Genomic DNA, 14,366 nt, shown 5'->3' with positions numbered 1-14,366 from the left:
AGAGAGAGAGAGTGCGAACAAGCTACTTGTATTTCAGCTATATGCACCAATTTCAGACAGCACTGAAGAAGAAATAAATTAATTCTACCCACAATTAGAGGAAGGCATGATGAAATAGAAATTTAACAACATTGTGATTATAATGAGTGATTGAAATGCAAAAGTAGGACAGGGAAAAGAGGGAAACATAGTAGGCCTATGGGGGGATAGGGGGAAAAAGGAATGAACAAGGTGATCATTTTGTAAAATTTTGCAATAGATATGATTACATTGGTCTTTATTGTGCTGGTTTTTATGTTTATCTTATTTACTTCCTGCTGATAATTTTTTTTTATTATTATGAGTTGTGCGCATATGTCACCTGGTTTGAGCAAAAATGTAATAGCAGACACACTTGGATCTCATCTGATGGAATTACTAGAAACCAAATTGACTACATTATAATAACTAAGAGATATAAAAATATTATGAAAGAACTGCAGAGCTATAAGCAAATAATAATGATCCCATACTCAAGATAAAAAATAGCCTAGAGAGCAGCAACTGCAGAACAATAAGCATCATAACATATGCTTCTAAAATTCTATTAGGAGTGATATTGAGGAGGATAAAGAGAAGAATTGAAGAATGTGTAGGAGAGAATCAGTTTGGATTCAGAGCAAGTGAGGAACAAGAGATGGAATAATGGAACTAAATACCATTTCTCAGAGGATAATAAAGGATCACAAAACATTATTACTTGGATTTGTTGATTTTGAAAAAGCTTTTGACAGAGTTAACCATGGGAGAATGCTCAATATGCTTAAGAGAATAGCAGTGAAGGAAAAGGATTTAAGAATTATAAGAAATTTATATCAAGAGCAAAAGGTGGCTTTCAGGATAAACAACAAAATGACAGATTGGTCTGAGGTCAAGTGTGGCATAAGACAAGAATGTTTATGGTTTCCCTCTATCTTTAACCTTTATAGTGAGAAATTAATATTGGAATCCTTAATTTCAATTAAAGTAGCACTAATTTCAATAGGATTAAATAGATGCAGATAACACAGTTATAATTACTGGAAGTAAATTACAACTAAAAAGAGCACTTAACAAAATTCACACCAGGGGAGAAGAGTATGGCATGAGATTAAACGTGAACAAAACAAAAATAATGACATTCAGTGAAAACAAGAATTTAGAATTAGAATAAATGGAAAGTTAGTAGAAGAAGTAAGAGAATTTAGATACCTTGGAAGTTTGACAACAGTAGATGGAAAGAGCACCAAAGAGACCCATTCAAGAATTGGAATGGCATAGACAGCATTTTGGAAACACAGAGCTGATGAGAAGGAATGTGAGCAGGGAACTAAAACTAAAGATGATGAGATGTTGTGTTTGGTCTGTCTTCTTATATGGGTGTGAAACTTGGACTCTGACACAAGAAAAGCAAAGATAAGATCAGTTCTTTTGATATGTGGTGGCTAAGGTGAAGAATGGGAAATGAATACAGCTTATTGAAAGAAGTGATGAAAAGGAAGTGGATGTATGCTGGATATCTGGAATCAATTTCCAGAGATCCAGCATTATGTTTCCAGAGAGGTTCTATGTTTAGAGGTAACTGTTTCCTCTGGAAACATAGTTACAGCATTAGATGGATGGAAAGAAATGACAAGGGATGCCAAGATGAGAATGACTAGATGACTTAAAGGAATGGACTGACATGTAGAAGTGCTATGAACTGAAGAGACTTGCCCAAGACAGAAAGCTCTGGCAAATCATGACTGTGAACCTTGAAATCAGAGACTGCACCTGCTGATGATGGTGTTGATGTCTAATGTAGTTATGATAAGACATATCAAAGTGCTATGCAAAGCTTGATAAATTAAAATATTCAGTATGGAGAAAGTAAAATATTCAGTATACTGAAAACTAACCAGTATGGAGAAAGTATACTGAAAACTAATGTGTATAATTTTGAAGATGGAAGTGAAATATATGCAATTTTTGATGATTCAACTGAAAATACCCAAAGCGACATTGACTTACTGGTATTCTTGCCCAATGACCAATTTCATTAAAAAAAAATATGTATATATATATATATATATATAATAGTCATCTCTTTGTTTTCCTGCATTGGTCTTTATTGTGCTGGTTTTTATGTTTATCTTATTTACTTCCTGCTGATAATTTTTTTTTATTATTATGAGTTGTGCGCATATGTCCCCTCCATTAATTTATGTTATGTTACATAAAATCATTTTATTGATAACCAAACAAGATAGGAGCAGTATCCCAAGAAAGCCATGAGGCATTAAAAAAAAGAAATAAAATAAAACTAGAAATGGTTATTTAAACTGAAGACAGTGGATCTAGTGAAGTTATACTCATTCGTGTTTTTGATGACAACAACAACACACAGGAACTCCCCGACTTACGTAATACTCGACTTACGCAAATTCGACTTTACGTAAGCTTTTGCCTGCCGGTGAAAACTTACAAAAATCGTGGAAATGTATTTTTCATCCCGTAGGAATAAATTCAGGTAGTGTGAAAATATCGTAATGTGAACCTGATAACACATTGGGGTGTGTTTTTTTTTTCTTTTTGTAATTCGCTCCAAGTCCTTAAAAGTAGAAAATTTCGCTTTATTACTAAGCTATTTATCTCTCTAAAAGGTCATTTTATAATGGAAATTGCACTACACTTTCATCGTTAGCATATGTTCCATTATAAGAATGAATTTTGAATGCCTTTGTGATATTTTTCTAAAGCACGTTTCTGGCGGTCACAACCATAAAACAATAAAAACAATTTGCATTTTCCGGTTTATTAGGCTTTTCTATTAGTGCATCTAATTATAAACTGGTAGTAAACTCGTTTTATTGCATTTGCGATAATGCTGATAACTGCAATTGTGTGGGTTTTTACGTTATTATGGCGAAATGTGTTCCCTTCACTGAAATCTTTAATCATATAAAAAAAAATTTTCAGAAACTTCTCTTCATTCCTATTTATGTATTACAATGATGAAGGGAAAGCGACCAACGAAAAGTGCAAGTGGTAGTAGTGCCGGGAAACGAAACAAAATTGATTTAGAAATGAAGATGAAAATGATTAAGAAGTATGAAGCAGGACAAAGTTTGTCATCTATTGCAAGGGAATTAGGTCTCGCTGCTTCAACAGTGAATACTATTTTAAAGGACAGTGTGCATATAAAAGAACATGTCAAAGGATCAATGCACTTAAGATCAACAGTGATCACAAAGCGCTCAGGTGCTATATCGAAGATGGAAAAGCTATCAATAATATGGATGGAAAATCAGATTCAGAAGCAAGTGCCTCTGAGCTGAATAGCCATTCAAGCAAAAGCAAGAAGTATTTATGAAGATATTAAGGATAAGTATGGCAAATCCCAAGCCAAGTTCGTGAAGGATTGAGGAGAAGGATTTGTTGCTTTACTACAGAAAGAATTGCCGGATACAGTTACTTTGATCTGCTTTCACTGTATTCTTCATCAGCAGAATCTGTGTGCCAAATCTACTATTTTAAGTGACACACTAAATAAAGTTATAGGTATTGTAAACTACATTAGAGCAAATACATCAAGACATTAGCAATTTCGCCAACATACTTCAGCTTAATGAAACATTGTGTGATCTGCCATATCATTCTAAAGTGTGCTGGTTGTCCCAAGGACAAATACTTGTCAAACTTTTACCTTTACGAAAACAAATCATAAACTTTTTGGAGGTTGGTTGGTTTGGATTTTTGGAGCATTAGCAACTGAGGCCATATTGCTCCGGGATATGCGGTGGTCATTCCCTGACCTTTCCGCATCTTCTGTATTTGGTGGTGATGGGCTCGAACCCCGGTCTAATCAAGAAGCGTGTGCTATGCACTTTTTTGAGGAACTGAATCAACAGTGTGAATTGTCAAAAGTGGAATTCTGTAGCGATATGGCATTTTTTCGTGATATAATGTCAAAGCAAAACGAACTGAATATTTTATAACTACATATACGATATGTGGCTTAAAATACAGGCATTTTGGAAAAAGCTGAATTTTTAAAAACCTTCGTTAACTGATCGGAACTTTGAGCTGAACACCGAGTGCATTGAACCATCGAGGCTAATTATGCGAGAATCACTAGACTCTGGGGAGATTCCGTTGGATTGGAAAAGTGCCAATGTATCTCCCATACATAAGGGTGGTTCTAAGAGTGAAGTGGGAAATTATCGATCTGTCAGTCTGACTTTAGTGGAAGGGAAAATCATGGAGGCAATGATCAAGGGTGGAATTCAGGATCATTTGGATAGAATTGAAATTCTGAAGGGTACTCAGCATGGTTTTGTAAAGGGAAAATCATGTTTAACAAATCTGGTTCGCTATTTTGAAAGGGTCACTCACGAGCTGGATTTAGGGAATAATTTCGATATGTTTATTTAGATTTCAGCAAAGCTTTTGACTCAGTCCCACATGAGCGGTTGCTTTATAAGCTGGAACAGGTTGGAATCACTGGGAAAATTCTTAGATGGATAGCAGGATGGCTTCAGGGCAGGAGGCAGAGGGTTGTGATAAATGGCTATTCCTCAGATTGATATAAGAAGTGGGGTTCCCCAAGGATCAGTATTAGGACCACTGTTGCTTTTAATATTCATAAACGACATCGATGAAGGGATAGTGGGCGTGATGTGTAAATTTGCAGATGATGTTAAAATTGGTAGAGTAGTTAATGATCACTGTCAAGCTGAGCTTCTTCAGAGAGACCTAGATAGACTTCAGGAATGGTCAGAAAAATGGCAGTTATGCTTTAATCCAACAAAGTGTAAGGTATTACACCTGGGACACAGTAATCCCAAAATAACTTATTCACTTGGTGGAGTTCAACTAAACCCAGTACTGGAGGAAAGGGACTTGGATGTTACGATACAGTCAGACATGAAATTCTCTGAGCATTGTAAACAGGTTGCAAGGAAGGCCCATGGTGTCCTGTCGATGATCTATCGAACTTTTGCAAGTAGAGAGAGAGAGAGAGAGAGAGAGGGAGAGAGGGAGGGAGGGACGTGATAATCCCATTATATAAGGCTTTTGTTAGACCACACTTGGAATACTGTGTTTAAGTATGGAGACCGCATCTAAAGAAAGACATAGAGCTTCTTGAAAGGGTGCAAAGACGGGTAACTTGCCTCGTGAGATCAGCAAAAGGGCGTCCTTATAAAGAAAGACGAATATGTGGGTTGCAGAGTTTGGAAACTAGACACCTTAGATGAGATTTGATTGAGGTGTTTAATGCTCTGAGAGGCATCAGTAAAATGAATGAGGATGAAATTTTCAAGATTATAAATGATGCTAGAACTAGGGGACATAAATTCAAGTTACAGGGGAGATGTTTAGATTGGACTGCAGGAAGTTTTATTTTAGCCAGCGAGTTATAAATTACTGGAATAAGTTGCCTACATGGGTGGTAGAGGCTGACAGTTTGGGGAAATTTAAAGGACATCTGGATAGTACCTTCGGGTTTGGGAAACGCATAGGATGATAGGTTTAATTTCCTTTTCTTTTATTAATAATTAGTTTTGTTTTTTATCATTGTTTTATTCGGGGTTTTTTTTTTTTGGCTGGTGCAGCATAAGCCATAGGCTTTCTTGCACCTTGCGGCCATTACTAATGCTAATACTAATACTTTCCTAAACTGGCAAAAGTAATTAATGAACAGGATACAAACAAATCATTAAGGAAATGCCACATGAAAGAATACTCAGCTGTTCTAGACTCCCTGATTGAAGAATACAACGCATCAGCCAAAAAAAAAAAAAAAAAACTTCCAATTTCACACATCCATTTGCTCCAAAAGTTTGTGTAGTTCTTTCCTGAATTTATTTAAGCTAGCAACTTCCACAAAGATGGATGGAATTTTTTTTCTGCAATAAACCACCCACTGGTTAAAGGCAAATTTCTGCACATCTATTCTGCAACTGCCTTTCCTCAATTGGAATGTATGCCCACACAGGTATGTAATCTTAGCAAGACGAAAAATCCCATCAGCATTTTAGAGTCCCTTCTTAAATTTAGATAAACTTTCATCCTACACAAGGGTAGATGGGAGTTTATTTTACAGCCACTCACTTTTAAAAAAAATTTTTGGATATCTATTCTACAATGTTATCCTCTTTCAATACGAACTGATACTCCTTGTCTATACCAAATGACTAAATGTAAAAATGCTGAACCAATTCAGTTCTACTTCAGCCTTTCAAATCAATCAGGTCCCCTACAGAAGCCTCATTTCCAAACACTTTTCCTTACAAAACTCATCTTCCTTCATAAGATTATCCTTTTTTGCCCTTAGCCAATTCATGTCTGTACCTTCTCAAATAGATCCACATATTTCCTAAAATTGGAAATCTCCAAGCCTGCATGCAATATTCAAGATGTGGCATAACCACTGTTTTATATAATCAAATACTCTCCTTTTTGTCTTAGCTGGAAAAGTTCCTATATATAACTGAGGGAACCCCATGAACTGTTCTAGCAGCTTGCTTACACTTTGTATCAGAAAACTTTATGTAAAATTTTATAATTACTGACAAGTACTTTTCGTTGTCAACTGCCTTGCAATGCACCCAACTGAGTTTTGTACAAGATATGTTTCCCACAAACGCCTTGAAACTGTGGAGTACAGTTAATCTCAACTATAGAAAACTGTATAGTAATAACAAATATAGAAACATGTTGATGACAAAAACCAATACAAAAAGAGAATTTTAGACCTCCACCAATCCGTATCCTAGACAGTTGAGGGAACATCCATAACTGTGAAACCTTCCCTGAAGACAGTAAATATAGTTCAGAACTACATAAATTTCAAAATAAAACTTAACTAGAAATTAAACTTTTAAAATAACAATATTATAAAAATTAGTCAACTTGTATTCCTTATTAATGGAAATCTGACTGTGCAATTACCCCAGGACCTTTTTCATTTTCCACTTCCCTGAGTGTAGTACCACAAAGTTAGCATTAGCATATTACATAAGCAACAAAGGTAACAAAAATAGACTTATTGGAGAAAAACAGGTTAAATGAATTAGAGGCAAGTGCAAAATATATTTGAATTAAAAAAAAAAAGAAAAGAGAGAAAAATTTCAGAGCAAAGCCATTTGATAAAGAAATATACATAGTGGCTCAAAAAAGATGAATGCATTGGAAATAAATAAAATTCATGAAAAACCACAAAAACTATTATTATTGGATGTGTACAGAAGCAATAATTTGTGGTGTATGGTGAACTAAGCACAGAAATTCAAATTGTCCACCAACTGGAAAGTCAGTGCTTCCAGGCACTGTTCACAGTGGCAAACAACTGAATGGTAAATGTTCTTCAGTGTAACTGCTTCAATAGCTTTACATGCTTGTTTAATTTCATCCTTTATTGTCAAAGTGTGACTGATTTTTTACTATACACAACCTTCAGTTAATTCCACAAGTAGAAATTCAGTCTGGCTAAATCAGGTGAATATGGAGGATATGTAATATTCACTAGTCTGTGAAATGACTATCAAGATGGGCCCTGACATGATGTGATGAAAACCATTTCAACCCCATACAACTCATAAATAGTGGACACAACAGATACATTTAAGCATATAGAGATATATATCACCAGTAACTGTTCCTTCAAAAAAAAGGTACAACAGTTCCCTGGATGAGAAAACACACTAGATTATAACTCATGGTAAATTCCTTGTCTTCTCTACATAAATGTTTGGATTATCAAGCAAACAAATACCCACAATCATGTTAGTGATTTACTGTACCACCGAGTCTGAACAATGTTGTCCAAAAATCTTGCATCCTCATCCAGATTTGCTTTAAACAATTCACAAAACCTAACTTGATAATCATCTTTATTCCTATTGTGTAGCAATCTTGGCACATAAGATTTCCACTTGGATCTTTTGAGAATGCTGTGTATACTTGCTCTGCTAATTGTTGTCTCACAAGCAGCTTGCCTTAACGATTTTTGTGATCATTCTGCAACCTGCTGCAAAACCACATCAAAATTTTCCTCACTTGTTGATTATTTGGTCTGCTAGAACTTGGCTTTTACAAATATTTTACAGTACTATGTCTCAAATTTATCACAAATTCTTAACTGTTCTTCAAGACTGGGCTAATTAACACCTCTACTATCTTTGAATCATACATTCATTCTCAGATTTCCAGCACCACTTTAAAACTGCTTTGTATTATTCAAATGCCTAGTCATCATGTTGTTTATGCTTTTCATTATGGGTAACATTTATTATTATTTTTTTTTGTTTTAACACCTACTGCTATGTTTTATCCACAAAACATACTAATTAAAGATTAGTATGTATATCATTCTAGGTATATATCATTCTAGGCTTAGACTTAAATGGATATCAAATGAACTGATGAGACTTGTAGCAGAGAAGAAAAATGCTTTGGATACAAATTATCAGGTGATACAGAAGACCATAGTAGATATAAACTAGTCTGTAATCAAGTCACAAAGGAGGTTAGGCAAGCATAAGACACATTATGTGAAATTAAGTGAGCTCTAAGATAATATTGTGACGATATCTCTATTTGATGCGAGGAAGGATTCAACATTTTCATATACGACACAAATAAAAACAAGCTTGAGTTCTCAGATGATGGATATTCACTTGGAGGACCAATTAAAACTATGCTCAATGATGGAAACAAATATCTGACTTCTATCTGGCATTAAGTAGTCACAAAAAAGTCATTAAATGGTTTGTTGTCTAAATTTGTCCATTTTTAATTTTATCATCTTTGCTAAACAGATGTCTTCACTAATTTTTTTGTTTAAATTCCTCATACAATAACAGGCTGTAATTAAACCTGTAAATATGTCTACAAAAATATAACTTTTTTTGTATATATTTAATTCTCAGCATGCAGCCTAATAGCATCTTGGTTAAATAAAATCTGGCACTCCAATGTAAAAAGGTTCCCCACCCCTGAATTAAGATATATCATTCTAGGCTTAGACTTAAATGGATATCAAATGAACTGATGAGACTGGTGGCAGAGAAGAAAATTGTGTTGGATGCATACAAATTATCAGGTGATACAGAAGACTATAGTAGATATAAACTAGTCTGTAATCAAGTCACAAAGAAGTTAGGCAAGCATAAGACACATTATGTGAAATATCTGGCAGAATGAATGCAAAAGAAAGCAGCAAAACTTCTATACTTATTAACAATAGGATGGCATCACATTGGTTGCCACTTGATGTCAATGACTTAACTGTTGATGATTCTACCCAGGTTGCAGACAAACTGAATAGGTATATTTCATCTACATTCACACATGAGTTCTTTAGTGAGAGGAATCCAAGCAATTCATTAAAATCTTACGGGAAATTAAATTATTTTGTGATAACTGGAAGAGAAATTGAAGCTTAACATAAAAAGGACACCTGTTGTGGATGGGATCTATCCAATCATATTAAGAGAGGCAGCAAAGGAGGTAAGCAAGCATTTAGCGATAATTATTAGAGTATCTTTGGATTCAGGGAGGTTCATATGGACTGGAGATGTGTGATTGTATCCATCTCCATTTCACAAAGGAGGATCAAAAGGTGACATGAGTAATTATTGACCTGTTAGCTTAACATTTGTTCCAGGGAAAATAATGGAATCTCTGGCTAACGTAATGCAGGACCATCTAGACAGGAATTTAGTTATATGGCAGTTACAGCATGGATTTCTTAAGGGTAAATCTTGTCTCAATCTGATTGGATACTTATTCAATAACAGATGAACTGGATGCAAAAAGTAATTTTGATATCATATACTTTATCAGATATCAGTAGTGATTCTTCATGCATTAAGAATCTGCAGATAAAGGTAGCAGTAATCACAGTGTGCTGAAGTGGGATTTACCCAAAGAGGTAACTACCATCAAGGGCAAAGGGAAAGGTTTTTGCTTTCGTAAAGGCGATTACAGAGGTCTGAGACAGTATTTAAATTCTATACAGTGGGACCAACTGATGGTGTTACCAACAGCAAATTCAAAATGAGAAGCATTCAAAGAATTAATCTTGGAAGCTTCTAGGCTTTACATACCAACTAAGAAATATTATTCAAGGTTTAGGCCTAAATTGGTGTAAGATAAACTAATCAGACATGGGGCAGAGAAGAAAAATGCATGGGATACATATAAATTAATGGGAGACATGGAAGCCTTTGATAGATATAAGCTAGTCTGTAACCAAATCACAAAGGAAGTTAGGCAAGCAGAGTCAGAGCAAGCACAGTTGGCAAAGGATGCAAAGAAAAAGAGTTCTTTACCTATGTAAGCTCTAGAAGAAAGGGTATGAATCAGATTGGTCCATTGGATATTGATGGTTCAACTGTTGATGATCCTGCTCAGGTGGCTAACAAACTAAATGAGTATTTTGGATCTACATTCACACATAATGAGTTATTCAGGGAGGGGAATGCCAGAGGTGAACTAAACTCTGCCAGTGATTTTTTTTTTTTTTTTTTTTTTATGTGAACCCCAAACACGAGAGGTATTAGAACCTATAGTACTTAGTACCGTGTGCTTGGGTTGGAGGTTGAGAAGACGAAAGAAGATATTTGTTGACATTGGACTTGAACTTCTGTAGATTGTAATTTTCAGGAAATACGTATGAAGGAAGGTTGTTCCAGAAAACGGCAGTTGAATGAATAAATGAGGAAGATGAAAAGTTGGTTCTGTGGGTTTGAAGTTGGACAGTAAATGGATGTTGGCTGGTGGCGGCATGTGTTCGGACTGTTTTTAAAGAGAGAGCGGTAATTATCGAAGCCAATTCAGAAGAACAGTGCCCATGGAAGTATCTGTAGAAGAGACATCCAGCAGAAACAGTATGTCTATGGGAAAGCGAGTGGAGAGACTCTGTTAGAGATGAATCATTAATTAACCTAACTGCCCTCTTCTGAATGGAATCAAGAAGCCTGAGAGAGGTTTTGGCGGCACCACTCCAGATGTGGGAACAATATTCTGTGGCAGGGTGGATTTGCGATTTATACAGAGTGAGCAGCTGTTTGGAAGAAAAATAACGCCGAGAGCGAAAGAGAAAACCAAATTTTTTAGATGCAGAGTAAGCAATATTTGTAATGTGTTTGTGCCAAGAGAGATTAGAAGACAGAGTAATCCCCAAAACAGATATGTCATTTTTCCTAGAAATCGGAGTGTCACTAAAGATAAGCATAGGAGCAGAAGAATCCTTTTTGGGAGATATAAGACAAGACTGAGTTTTAGAAGGATTGAAATCAACTAAGTTGTCTTTGCCCCACTGGAGAATTACCTGAAGATAGGCATTTAATGAATTGGTAGCAGATTTTCGAGAAGTTGAAGCTGATTGAGCAGGACAAGGGTTCACAAAATGGAAAGTGGAATGCAATGTGCTATCATCGGCAAGACTATGGATAGGATTTCCAGTGGAAGAAGGTCATTAATATACAAGGGGAAAAGAGTGGGGGAAAGAACTGAAACTTGGGGGACACCAGCATTAGTGGAGAAGTTAGAAGAGAGAGAGCCATCTACCATCACCCTCAGTGAGCGATCGGAAAGAAAACTGGATAACCAATTACTAAAAACAGTTGGCAAACCATAAGATGGAAGCTTGTTTAGAAGACCTTTATGCCAAACACGATCGAAAGCCTTTGAGATGTCAAGAGCAACTACTTGTGCTTCACCGAACCTTTCCATTGAATTAGTCCATAAATGGGTAACATAAGCCAGAATATCACCAGTGGATCGACACTGACGGAATCCATACTGGTGAACGTTGATCAGACGGAAGGTTTCTATGTAGTTTAAGAGTTGGCGGTTAATTGATTTCTCCATTACTTTAGAAAGAGTAGAAGTAATTGCAATGGGACGATAATTGGATTGGATATGAGCCAGTTCCAATTGGATAATTGGAACTGGCTCATATCCAGCCAGTTCCTGTCACCCTGTTCAGGAACTGGCTGGATATGAGCAAATTTCCAAGTAGAAGGAAAAACACCTTTGGAATAAGAAAGTGAAAAAAGCAGCAAAGAATAGGAGTAAGTTCAGGAGCACAGGTTTTGAGAACAAGTGGAGAAATACCATCAGGACCTGGAGCTTTCTTAGCATTAAGATTCATCAAAATCCTTCTGATATCCTTTGACGGAAGACCACAGGAGGCTTTGAATGGAGTGTGTTGCGAATGGTGGGAGGTGTTTTACCAAGATCATTAATACATGAGGTGGAAGAAAAATGGGATGCTAGCAGGTCAGCTTTATCCTTGGCTGAAGTGACAACAGAACCATCTGGTTTGGACAGAGGTGGGAGCAGAGATGGGCAAAAGTTGCGGCCAATAGCTTTGGCAAGAGACCAGAATGCTCGGCTACCATTAGGGCAAGAAGCAAGTTTTCTACTCTTAGCCTGTTCAAACTCTAGTTTGGACTGATTAATAACTGCTTTACAATTGTTGTGAGCTTTGGTGTAGGCAGAAAATGACACTGAAGAATTAGAAACAAGCCAGTTACGATATGCAACATTCTTCTCTTGAACAGCCTTAGCACATTTATTGGAAAACCAAGGTTTAGATAAAGGACGAGATTTTAAAGTGGAGGGTGGGATAAAGGATTCCATTCCTGCAAGAATAATTTCACTGACACGAACTGAGCAAACTTTGACATCAGAAGTTTTGAAACAGTAATCCGACCAAGGAAAAGAAGAAAAGAAGTCTCGCAGGTCATCCCATTTTGCATTCTTGTAATGCCAAACAACACGAGGTTGGGAATAGCCATGAGATAAAGGTTCCATTGGAAAAGAGACAATCACCATGTTGTGATCTGAAGTGCCTAAAGGACCTCTCACTTCGACCGTGTACTTAGAAGGGTTGTTTGTGAGAAAAAGATCAAGCGTATTGGCTGTATGATTAGGATTGTCCGGTATTCTTGTAGGTAAATGAACAATCTGTGCTAGGTCATTAGTAATTGCAAAAGCTTCAGCATCTCGACCTGCTGGGTCGGTGTGACTAGAAAATGGAAGCCAGCTGGAGTTGTGAACATTAAAATCATCAAGGAAAATTACCTCACTGTTAGGAAAGTTGGACTGGAGAAAGTCAAGTTGCAAAGAGAGGAAGTGAAAGAGCTCCAAGTGATTAGTGGAGTTGGGAGAACGGTAGAGACAACAGATGAATTTGACACAATGAGGTAGAGATATTTTAAGCCAGAGAAGATCAAAGAGAGGAGATTCCAAATTGTCAAGTCTCTGACAGGGAATATCAGAACGGACATATGCACAAGTACCACCTTTGAGGCAAAAGGAATCACACAGTGAATAATTTGGGCATCTGAGATGAGCAGTAGTTGAATCAACCAATAACTGAGATTCTGACAGAAAAAGTACATGGGGTTTGGCAGACTGCGAGTGCAGATGCACATCTTTGAGATTAGAATTTTGACCATGTATATTTGTGAAATGAATTAGGAAGTGCTTGGGAGGTTTAGATCTTTGCGCAGATAAGCTTGCTCTATTAGTTTGACAATTCATGGTGTATTCAATGGTAAGAAAAAGTGGGTGGGACATGCTATATGAAGTTTGTTATTGTTTGTTATTTGGTTTTTAGGAGCATTAGCAACTAAGGCCATATTGCTCCGGGAATATGCGGTGATCATTCCCTGATCTTTCCGCATCCCCGTATTTGGTGGTGACGGGATCGAACCCCGTTCTAATCAAGAAGCGTGCGTTACACACTGCTGCTTCTTCCCACCTGGCTACGGAGGCGCCGCTATATGAAGTAATGAAATTTTTGGATACGGTGTACACGTGGTAAGAATATACCCAGATCCTTCACATAATGTGGCCTCGACAATACTCCCCGCATACACACTACTCGGACTCCCTCCAGTCACTATCTGGCAGAGTAGAGGTAGCAAGATTATACACTAGCTGATCCAGAAGCCTCCTAGAGAGTTACCAATAGGTTCGGTCCGGTATACTAACTAGTGGCCGGCCAGCGAACACCGTTTAGAGCTGTACCCTTGAACTGTAAGGAATATTGGATCTCACCACGACATTCATCATTACCTCAAATCAGTCATATTGCATGATGGAAGAGATAGGGAAGGGTTTACAGGAACTTAGCTCTAGAGACTAAACATGTGTTCCACCACTTCAAGCCTCAAATAAGCAAAGTGGTAGTATTTCACCGGTTGATGAGAGTCATCTACCACCTATTACTGCCTGGTAACATAGAGGGTCGGCGTTCCTCCATGTGGTGTGGGTGCCACACCTCGACCCCTGCTTATGTTGGTTCACACATGGGTGGTCACCCACCATGTACTTGTGCATGGAGGTTA

The 14,366-nt window shown here is 36.9% G+C and overlaps 1 protein-coding gene across 3 annotated transcripts in view; it reads left to right on the top strand.

The window, feature by feature from the left end:
- LOC150086503 (multiple PDZ domain protein-like) overlaps positions 1-14,366 on the top strand; it is a 431,516-nt gene that overhangs the window by 296,337 nt on the left and 120,813 nt on the right. The gene's annotated exons all lie outside the window — the stretch shown is intronic.

Source organism: Mastigoproctus giganteus, chromosome 4 (genome assembly GCF_048544385.1).
Source record: "Mastigoproctus giganteus isolate SK-2022 chromosome 4, ASM4854438v1, whole genome shotgun sequence".
Classification (NCBI taxonomy): Eukaryota; Metazoa; Arthropoda; class Arachnida; order Uropygi; family Thelyphonidae; genus Mastigoproctus; species Mastigoproctus giganteus.
This window is presented reverse-complemented; position numbering and strand designations above follow the sequence as displayed.